Source organism: Balaenoptera borealis (genome assembly GCF_965194805.1).
Source record: "Balaenoptera borealis genome assembly, contig: HAP1_SCAFFOLD_1331, whole genome shotgun sequence".
Taxonomy (NCBI): Eukaryota; Metazoa; Chordata; class Mammalia; order Artiodactyla; family Balaenopteridae; genus Balaenoptera; species Balaenoptera borealis.
This window is the reverse complement of record NW_028122890.1, coordinates 155,224-167,000: the sequence shown is the minus strand read 5'-3', so window position 1 is coordinate 167,000 and position 11,777 is coordinate 155,224. Positions and strand designations below refer to the sequence as shown.

The following is an 11,777-nucleotide window of genomic DNA, read 5'->3' as shown; positions in this document are numbered from 1 at the left end:
CGGTAAATGTGCCAGCAAGAAACATAACACTTACCCATCTCTGGGAAATATAGTATGGGCATAAAGATAAACTACACACAAATATATTAAAAAGGGAAGGGTTTTCATGGTGTGAGAATATTGTGGGATTTGAAATACAATTTATTTCTGTTCTACCATTGTCTCTAAAATTTATCAAAGTGTATATACAAGCAATTCCAATTCTGGTAATGTGCTTGACAGGTTTATATATGAACTTCAGCAGAGCAGTAAATGTACATTCATAGTAGGACTGCTCCCTAAACCAAAAAACAAAACACAAAAACTTCAAAGACTAGAGTTCACTTTGTCAACACACATACAGATGCAATGATGGTTAATGGTCGGAAAACAAAAGGTGAGCATGGGTGCAAGAGGTTAATCCCCAGGCTGGGGTGGGGTGCAGAGTTTGAGGGTAACACAGGTAGAAAAGGCTTTTGTCCTATCCTTGATTTTTGAGGTATGGAAATTCACAGGTCACTACCTTCATTTCAAAATGAATGAATGCACTATTCAATTTTTTTAAACAGGCGAAGTAAACATGAGTGATAATAAATTTCAAACTGTCGCTAATCAAATAAGATACTAAGAAAAATTAAATAATATGATTTAAGAATGAAGTAGAAAGATTGCCCAACATGGTAGCATTCAAAGACCCAGAGCGTGATGCCTCTCATGGGCACACCAAAGTCACAACTGTTTACAGAACAGCAATTGATGAAAAAGGCCGGGACCTACCATAAAAGATGTTTTACAGCTAAAGACATAAGGAAGGCACCTCGACAAGACAGGAAGGAAGGGCAAAATCTCAATAGAGTCAAGACCCATACCACCAGGTGGGTGGTCCACAAATGGGAGAATAATTACAGTTTCAGAGGTGCTCCCAGGTAGCAGGGGTATGAAGCCAACATCAGGCTCCCAAGCCCAGGGATCCTGTGCTGGAAAGAAGAGTCCCTAGAAAGTTGGGCTTTGAAGACCAGTAGTGTTTATTTTCCAGAGAGCCAGAGGGTTGTGGGAAATAGAGACTCCACTCTTAAAAGATGCTCACAAAATCCCACATGATCCGAAAATCAGAACAGAAGCAGTCATTTGAAAGGATCCTGGGTCACACCTACCTCCTGATCTTAGAGAGTCTCCCAGAGAGGCAAGAGGCAACTACAGCACAGCCTCAGGGACAGAGACACTGGCAGCAGCCATTCAGGGGAGCTCCTTCTACCTCGTGGACGCTGGTACCAGCAAGCATAATTTCAGAATCCTCCCTCTAGCTTATCAGCCGCAGGACCGAACCCTACCCATTTCCACCAGGCTATAGACACAAGTACTAGGATGCTGCAGGCCAAGCAACTAACTGAGCAGGGGCATAGCCCCATCCACCAGCAAACAGGCTGCCTTCAGACCCTCTCAAAGCACAGCTGACCCTGGACGTGGGTCCAGCCACCAAAAGCCCCAGGACCAGCCTCCACACCTCAGTGGACAGGCACCAGCCCCAGAGTCCCTGGCCCCTCTGACAAGTGAGCCTGCTCTGGCCTTGGAGTCAGCCTCACCATCGGCAGGTGATTACTGCACAGGGACTGGATGGAGCTTGGACCTACCCAACAGCAAACCTGCTCTAGCAGTGGGATCAGCCTCATACACCAACAGGCACACACCAGCTCCAGGAATACCACAGCCCAGCAGCCTGTGTGACCAGAACACTCACTTGCAGGCCAGAAGCAGCCATGGACTCAGCTGGGTCCTGACCCTGCCCATCAGAATGCCAACACAAGATTAGGGATACCCCAGACCCTGCAGAGAGCTGTGTCAGGAACAGTGATCCAACACCAACTCTGTGACTCCTGGGCCCTGCAGCCAGAATGCAGGACCTGTCTCTTCCTCCCAGTAGCCAGCATAGCCCCAGAACCAGTGACTGGGCACTAGCCCTGATATCACCTGGACTGCAATTCTACCCATAAGTGAACCAGCACTAGATTTGGTGTCCCCCAGAGATGTGCAGCCAGCTGCCTTATGATCTAGTCTCACCAAGCAGCACAGACAGCCTCCATACAAGGCAGAGCCTGGCAAACAAGCAGTCTGGGGGCAACCAAGCCTACCAGACCACCCACAGTAGTCAGCCCACCACAGCAGAAGAGCCCAAGCAGCCCACATAGGGGGTACACCTAGAACATATCATTCTAGTGACCAGGGGACAGTGGGCTGCTGGGACACATAGGACCTCTCCTACAAAAGGCAATTTCTCCAAGGTCAGGAAATGTAACGAACCTACTACATACATAGCAATAAAAACAGGAAGTTAAGAAAAATGAGGTGACACAGAAACACGATCCAAATGAAGGACCAAGATAAGAATTCAGAAGAAGAGCTAAGTGAAGTAGAGATAGCCAATCTCCTCAACAAAGGGTTCAAGGTAATGACTGTAAAGATGATCAAAGAACTCAGGAGAAGAATGGACGACCAGGGCAAGAAGTTAGAATTTTTTTAAAAAGAGTTAGACCATTAAAGAACAACAAAACAGAGATGAGGAATACAATAACTGAAATGAAAAATACATTGAAGGAAACTACTGTAGACTAAATGATACAGAGGAATGAATCAGAAAACTGAAGGACAGAGTACAGGCAATCACTGAAGATGAACGGTAAAACAATAGATTAAAATGAAATGAGGAAAGTTGAACAGACTTGTGAAAGAATATCAGGTGTACTAATATTTGCATTATACTGGTCCCAGAAGCAAAAAGGAAAGAGAAAGCAGTGTAGAACATACCTGAAGACATAAGAGCTGAAAACTTCCCTAACCTGGGAAAGAAAACAGACATCCAAGTCCAGTAAACACAGTAAGGCCAAAACAGGATCAACCCAAAGAGGACCACAGCAAGACTCATTGTAATTAAAATGGAAAAAGAAAAAAAGATAAAAAGACACCATTAAAAGGAGCGAAGGAAAAGCAACAAGTTACAAACATGGGAAATTGCATAAAGTTATCTGCTGACTTTTCAGGATAACCTCTGCATGCCAGAAGGGAGTGGCATGGTATATTTAAAGTCATGAAAGGGAAAAGCCTATAACCAAAAATACTCTACCCAGCAAGGCTCTCCTTCAGATTTGATGGTGAGATCTAAAGTTTTACAGAGAAGCAAAACTAAAAGAGCTCAGCATCGCCAAACCAGCTTTATGAGAAATCTTAAAGGGGCTTTTCTAAGTGAAAAAGAAAAGGTCACGATTGAAACACAAAAATTAGGAAAGGAAACTTACTAAAGGAAAAACCTCATTGGTTAAGGCAAATATTCAACAAAGGTAGTAAATCAACCATGGACACAGCTAATAGGAAGGATGAAAGAAAACAGTAATAAAATCATCTATATTCACAATAGGAAGTTAAGGGACACACAAAACAAGTAGATGTAAAATATAAGGTCAAATTCAGTAACTGTGGGGGAGCAGAGTAACAATGCAGGGTTGTTAGTGTCCATGTGAAATTAAGAGCTCAGCAACTTAAATAATCACACACACACACACACACACACACACACACACATACACAAAACTGAAAGAAATCCAAACATAATATTAAAGATAGTCCTCACATCACAGATGAAGGGAATAAAAGGGGAAGAAAGGAACACTGAAGAAATTAAAGAGGGATTCTAAAAATACCCAAGACAAATGAAAATGAACACACAATGATCCAAAATCTATGGGACACAGCCAACGCAGTTCACAGGGGGAAGTTATAGTGATACAAGCTTATTCTTAGGAATCAAGAAAAATATCAAATAAACAACCTAACATTACACCTGAAGGAATTAGAAAAAGAAGAAAAAACAAACCTCAAAGCTGTCAGAAAGAAAAATTAAGAAAACTATACCATACGCAATCACACCAAAAAGAATAAGACACCTAGGAATAAACACACCTAAGCAGGTAAAAGATGTGTGCTCAGAAATCTATCAGCCATTGGTGAAAGAAGTTGAGGACAACACAAAAAGATGGAAAAATATAGCATGTGCATGGACTGGAAGAATTAATACTGTTAAAATAACCATACTACCAAAGACAATCTACAGATTTAATGCAATCCCTATCAGAATACCAAAGCATTTTCACAGAACTTGAAAAAGTAATTTTAAAATTTATATAGAAACACAAAGACCCCAAATAGCCAAACAATCTTGAGAAAGAACACAGCTGGAGGCATCATGCACCTTGACTTCAGACTATACTGCAAAGTGACAGTAATCAAAGAGAAAGGTACCAGAGCAAAAACAGACACAAAGATCACTGGAATAGAATAGAGATCCCAGAAATAAGCCCACACACTTATATTTAATTGATTTATGACAAAGCAGGCAATATGGAGAAAAAACTGTCTCTTCAATAACTGGTACTGGGAAAAATGGTCAGCTACATGGAAAAGAATAAAATTAGATTATTTTAGCACACCATATATAAAATAATTGCAAAACTGAATAAAGACCTAAATGTAGGACCAGAAACCATAAAACCCCTAGAGGAAAATATAGAACATTCTTCAACATAAATGATAGCAACAGTTTTAGGTTCAGTCTACTAAGGCAAATGAAACAAAAGCAAAAATAAACAAATGGGACTTCACTAAACTTAAAAGATTTTGCACAGCAAAGGAAACCAAAGACAAAATGAAAAGACAACCTGCTGAAGGAGAGACAATATTTGCACATGATAAGAGGTTAACACCAAAAAGATGACCAAGCAAGGGTTCATATCTAAACTACAGAAACAGCACATACAACTCAATATCAAAAAAACACCCAAAATCTTTTTTAAAAAAATGAGAAGACCTAAATAGACATTTTTCCAAGGAAAAACTACATATAGACAGCCAGAACTCACAAAGATGCTAAACACAGCTAATCGGCAGTAAAATGCAAATCAAAACTATGAGATAGGGCTTCCCTGGTGACGCAGTGGTTGAGAGTCTGCCTGCCAATGCAGGGGACACGGGTTCGAGCCCTGGTCTGGGAGGATCCCACATGCCGCGGAGCAACTAGGCCCATGTACCACAACTACTGAGCCTGCGCGTCTGGAGCCTGTGCTCCGCAACAAGAGAGGCCGCAAGAGTGAGAGGCCCGTGCACCGCGATGAAGAGTGGCCCCCACTTGCCACAACTAGAGAAAGCCCTCACACAGAAACGAAGACCCAACACAGCCATAAATAAATAAATTAATTAATTAATTAAAATAGCTTTACAAAAAAAAAAAAAAAGCAAAATCATTTAAAAACAAAAAAACAAAAAAACTATGAGATATATCACTTCAGTCTTGTCAGAATGGCTGTCATCAAAAAGATCACAAATAACAAAGGTTAGTGAGGATGTGGAGAAAGGGAAACTCTTGTACACTCTTGATGTGAATGTGAAGTAGTGCAGCTACTGTGGAAAGCAGAATGGAGGTTCCACAAAAAACTAAAAATAGAACTACCATAATAGCCAGCAATTTCACTGTTGGGTATATCAGAAGAAAACAAAAACACTATTTAAAAAAAAAATAACTGCACACCAATGTTCATAACAGTGTTATTTGCCATAGCCAAGATATAGAGTCAAACTAAGTGTTCATTAATAGCTTAGTGGATAAAAAAGATTTTTTATGATGACTTCAGCAAAAAATGAAATTTTGCCATTTGCAAGAACATGGATGGACTTGGAGGGTATTATGCTTAGTAAAATAAGCCGCAGAGAAAACAAGCATGGTGTGTTATGAGAAAAAAAGCGTGGTATGTTATGAGAAAACAAGCATGGTATGTTATCACTTACACGTGGCATCTAAAAAATTGAATACAACAACAACAACAACAACAACAAAACAGACTCACAGATTAAAGAACAGACTAGTGGTTACCAGCAGGGAGAGATAGGGTGGAGGAGCAAAATAGTGGTAGGAGATTTTGAGGTACAATCCACTATGTATAAAATCAATAATCTACAGTGATGTACTGTATAGCATGGGGAATATAGCCACTCTTTTATAATAACTATAAATGGAGAAGAACCTAACCATTTATGAATCACTATGTTGTACCTCTGAAACTAATATAATAATGTAAATTAACTATAGATCAATAAAATATAAAGTAAGAAACAATAAAGGGGAGACACAGATTATTAGATAGAAATCAATTAAATAAACACAAGTTTTGGAAATCAAGGAATTAAAAAACAACACGTAAGACACAACATTGGCATTTAAAGTGTACAATCTATTCATTTAAAAGAAATCATTTAAGTGGTAAAAAATGGTACCCATTCTCACAATTTTGTATATCTAGGATAAATTATTATCTACAAAAATATGTTACAAATATTCACTCAAAAAGAAAGAGAAAATTGGGATAAACCCATTGTAGTATACAAATTTAATATCAAAGTCTCTATGTAAAATTGATTTGAATAAGTTCTGTTAGCCACTTCTAGTTTCTTTGTGATGTAAAATCTTTTAAAGCATAAAAATCAGCCTTTCTACATTATTCCATTAGACATACATAGAAGTTAAAAGAAATGAGAAGACAGAACAATCAACCAGGAAGGTGAATTTACTGAGAAACAGTCATTCGTTCTCCCTCCTCCTTTTCTTTTCCTCCTTTACCAGGTCTCTTTCTGTTCCAATCAAGAGAAGTCTTGAGAGTTCTGAGAATATTTCTTTGAGGGCTTCAAATCACCATACCTACATCCTCTGCCACAACTACACACACGGGAACAAAAATAAACCTCTGCTATCTACTCATGTAGGAGGGATTCATGCAAAATAAACTCCTACATGGAGACCAACAGGTGAGTTTTCTACCTGTTCTTTATAATGTCCTTCCATTAGAGTAAATCCCACACATTATGAGGAAGAAGCGGTTATGTGAGCTTTTCCTTGAAGTCAAAAAACTTGCATTCATTTCAAGTACGTGGTGATCATAGGGTACAGCCAGGGAAGGTGCCATCCCCCTTGGGGGGAGGGGCGGTGAATGGGCTCCCGCACCCATGCACCTCCTGATGTACAGATTCTGGAGAAACAGAGGGCGGTCACACCGCAGTCAGCCTGTCGGGCCACTGGGCAACCCGACCAGCCTGGAAGTGCCCCATCAGTTGCTGAAAGCAAAACTCTGTCCCCCCTGTGAAGCCAGGCAATTTAGGTCAGAGAGTCAGAGGAGACCGGTAATCAACTCCTCCTCTCTGCTCACCTCCTTGGGGTTACAGCAACCCCATCTCCAAACCCAAATCTGACCCTGGAGTGCCAAACTGGGAGTGGCAGGTGGGCTCTGCCGGTGCTTCAGCGCCCTCTGGAGGTTGTCTGCTCTAATGGCAACTCTCAGCCCTTCCTCCTCCTCCTTCCCTAGTCCTGGGGGCTGCCTTGGCCTCCTGCAGCTGCTGGCCTGAATTCATTCTTCTTTTTTCTCCAATTACAGTGAAGTGTCTTACAGAGGTTTGGAATCTCTTGAAGAAGGAAGATCTTTTAGCCAATACACCTTAACCGTGAGAAGCCGGTTTCAAGAATGAACCTGAAATACTGTATTTTTCTCCTGATGATTCCAAGGAGAGACAGCTCAAGTTTTCTAAATCATAAGAAAAACCAAGGTAAATATGATATTCTGAGCCAGAGATGAAAAAGCAGCTTTTAGCACCCCCTCCTCATGTCATATGACCGGGATTTAAATCAATCAACTGCCACTGGTTTTTAAATCACATGACCCAACTTTAAATCAATCAGCTGCTTCCCTGTAACTCACGTGACTTGGCTTTGAATAGTAAGAAATGCAGAGGTAATGGCTGAAACATTTATATTAACATATTTCCATACAAATAACCCAATGAAAGTTTAGTATTAGTTGTTTTGTTTGTTTGTTTGTTTATACTGCAGGTTCTTATTAGTCATCACATGTGTGATAGCGCAGCACATGTGTGATAGCGCAGACCCCGGATCTCTTTAGTCAGCTGAGGCCAGTGTTGCCGGCATCCCTCCAGTCCCATCCCCCAGCCCCTCCCTCTGGGACTGTATCTAATAGAAGAAAGAGCACAGAGGAATTGGCTGAATCAAGGGACCTGGGAGCCTGGGTATGAGTTTGAAGACCGAGAACCTAAGGCGCAATTACATATTATTGGAAACTCTTGTGGGGTGTGTGGGGGGAGGTTAGGAGGCTGAGAGGCTGAGTCGACCTGGTGAGTCCAGCCCCAGGACACCACACAGCCCCGCCCCCCTTTCCCTGCCATCAGACAAGGGGTGCCGCAACTCCAGCCGGGACTCTGCACTTCCCCCTCCCTGATTCTCCAGAAGAGCAGGTGGCCCCCCTCTGAGGGCAGGGGCAAGACAACGGACCAAGTCCCCCTGCACTAAGACGCTACTGGAAGCTCTTCCTGAACAGCAGTGCTGGCTTGGAGCGAACCCGTGCACCGCCAAAGTTGGTCTCGTCCTGCAGCTGAGGGACGCAGGCTTTAAGTCAGCTGCCTTGGCTTTAAATCAGTCAGTCCCCCCTTTAAGTCAGGTGACCCGACTTTAAATCACTGTGTGCCCCTCAAGCCTGCAACTTCAAAAGTTGGGAACTTCACTTTGATCCCAGCACCTCACACAGCTGAATGCACACTGTAGTCACCCCCAAGCCTGGCTTAGAGGCAGGCTATAAGGTAAGGGGATGGGCTGCACACGTGGTGAGGAGGGTGCACTTCATGTACCAGAAGGGTCCAGGTACTCTGGGTACAGCAAGCAGTGCACGATACAGCAGCTCCCTGGCCAAGCTGGTGATGCACAGGGGGAGCAGGCACACCCAGGCACGCAGAGGTTCCAGGCCGGGAGCTGGGGCACAGCCAGCCGGGAGGGTGTGGAAGCCGAGGATCTGAGCCTTCTTGAGAAAGGCAGACACAGAGGATGGATGAGAAACAAAGACCAGATGAAACATGGATTTGAAAAACACACCCTGCTCTTGCAATTGGGGTGGGGGGCACCCCAGATTTGAGTCTTCTTACTCCCCAGGACCTAGTGCTTTGGCATTTGCCCAATTACTTATAAAATGTGACTGATAATATCTAACCCATAGAATACTGCATTTGGAGTGGTTTTGCGTGTTTATGTTTCTATACTGGAATAATCTTTTCTACAAGAAAAATGTACACAATCTGAAATAAATTAAAACCCCTCTTTAAAAAGTACTATATCGGACTTCCCTGGTGGCGCAGTGGTTAAGTATCTGCCTGCCAAGGCAGGGGACATGGGTTCGAGCCCTGGTCAGGGAAGATCCCACATGCCGCGGAGCAGCTAAGCCCATGAGGCACAACTACTGAGCCTGCAGGCCACAACTACTGAAGCCCGCGCGCCTAGAGCCGGTGCTCCACAACAAGCGCAGCAAGAGAAGCCACCGCAATGAGAAGCCCGCGCACCGCAACAAAGAGTAGCCCCCGCTTGCCGCAACTAGAGAAAGCCTGCCCATAGCAACGAAGACCCAACGCAGCCAAAAACAAATTAATTAATTAACTAGTTAACTATTTTTAAAAAGTACTATATCCTTCTGTACAACTTCTCTGGGAAGAACAGAGAGATGGCGTAGGAGAGTGAGAAAGACCAATATTTAGCGCACATCTCTCATGCAGGTGCTCTGCTGGCTCAAATAGATTTATCCCCACTTTACAAAGGAGGAAATAATCTCAGAGAGGTTTAGTAATTTTCCCAAAGCCAAACAGCTATTGAGTGGCAGAACCGAGATCTGAACCAAGTCTGTTACCTTCAAAGCCTAAGTCCTCATCACAACAAAACTCAATTAATATTTACATTTATCGAATTACATTGCAACCTGGGGAGTTCTTGGCACAATCCTGAATAAGAGTGAGAAAGAAAGAAATAGCATTGTTCCTACAGTCAACCAAAATTTTTGGAGCAGCTGCTAGATGCCTGTCCCTTTTTGGGGTTCAGCAGTGATCAAGACAGGAAGAGTCCTGCTTTCATGAACCACGTAGTGGGGAGGAGAGACGGGTGCAACTTGGGTGAGGGATTTCACCTTGCTGGACCTCTGTTTTCTCATCTGGAAAATGGGATGGGTGTTCCTCATTTTCTGGGATTGTCCAGCCCTCACATTCTCTGATTCCATAAGAAGCATTTGTTTTCCTGTTTTCTTTAAAATTCATTCAGGCCGTGAGCTGTGATGAATGTTGTTAGCTGCTCCCCAAATCACTCTATTCCCACCCTTTTCCTGTGATCAGGTCTTTCCCGAAACATGACTCACAGTCAGTCAAGTCACAGAAGCTAAGGGGCACCCAGCAGAAAAATTCCAACCCTTGCTTCCCAGGAGCTCTGCGGTCTACCTGCCAGGTAAACTTAACTCACCTGGCACAAGGTGGCCATCCCCGGTTTCACATCAACATGATCTCAGGCACAAACCTCCTTGTTTTTCCATTTTGTCTTTAAGTTACTTGTTGAAACAGCTGCACCGATATGACAAAGATATAAAATCAGGCATCTTCTGCCCCCAGTGCCTACTAATAAATGATTTTCTGCCACTTTAATGATAAAGATAGAACATTTCAACATTCTGCTGCCCTTATTATTTGTCATTTTTGTTGATATTTCTATTGAACACATCTTTCAATATTTTAACAATGGAACATTTATCTAGGTTGTTCCACACCCAGCCTTTAGTGGTAAAGGTTTTGTTGTTATATCTCTATTATGTTTCCTTTAAAAATCATTATCCTATTTAAATGGATTCAGCCAATTCTATAGGCATTTATCTTATGATATTGATGAAACTGATACATAGAGGGCAGTGGTACACGTTGATTGGACTTGAGAACCTCTATTAGCACAGTTAAGTATAAATATTGTCTATATGTGAACCAAAGTACAGGCCGAGTGAGACTCCCTGACTCTTTTTCACTGTTTGCCCCTCAAGCCTGTGAGAAATGGAATATTTCTTGCCATATCAGTAAACAAAAGGTGTCACAGTCATCAGCACTTGCAGCCCTCCAACGTGAGCCGGCGGGCCCTGAGGCACTCTGGATATGCAAATACAGAATGCAGGCCCCAGAGGGCTGAGATGCATATCAAAGGAAGGATTTCAGTGAGCCCAGACTCTTGCATCTTCCCATACAAAGAAAAGCGCTGCATTCCTCACCTTGGGAGAGCTGGTTTTCCTTAGTTAACAATCACCTTTTGATGTTCCCCATTACCTGCGCCAGTCCCCTGCCCTGTCTCCTCCCCCCGGTACTTTAGCTCAGGGAGGAAGGAGCGCAGAGGGACTCGGCTGAATGAGGGGCCTGCGCGTCTCGGGAGGAGTTTTCAGCCGCTTTCCCCGCAGTCCGGGGGAGGGGCGCTGACGCTGCAGCCGGACCCTGCGCCTCCCTTGCCCCGTTTCCCCTCAGGACGCTCAGGCCGACCCCCTCCCCACGCCCACCAGGCCCCGCGAGCCAGGCTGAGGGCAGGGGCGAGAGGAGGGACCGAAGTTCCCCGGGACCAGACGCTGGGGGCCGCTCTTTCTGCACAGCAGCGGCGGGTGGCAGCGAACCCCTGCCCCTCAGAAGCTGGTCTTGCGCTGCCGCCCAGGCACCGGACCAGGTGGAGGGTCGGCGCCCATTTACCCGGCCCGCCGTCCACTTACCCGGCCCGCCGTCCCCGCGACTGTCGCGGCTTCGGCCGCCGGGGCCCCTCCAGAGCCGGCAGCCTCAGTGAGGCCGCCCTCCCCTCGGGCTCCGGGGCAGTTCCGTGACGGAGGAGGGAAGAGACCCCGAGCCGGGAGTTCCAGCTCTGCGGAAACGCG

The 11,777-nt window shown here is 44.1% G+C and overlaps 1 long non-coding RNA gene across 1 annotated transcript; it reads left to right on the top strand.

The window, feature by feature from the left end:
- Positions 1-5,091: 5,091 nt before the first annotated feature.
- LOC309621985 lies at positions 5,092-9,180 on the top strand. The gene is made up of 2 exons (XR_014240401.1): positions 5,092-7,614; positions 8,251-9,180. It is a non-coding gene; the product is annotated as an uncharacterized lncRNA (long non-coding RNA).
- The last annotated feature ends 2,597 nt before the right edge of the window (positions 9,181-11,777 follow it).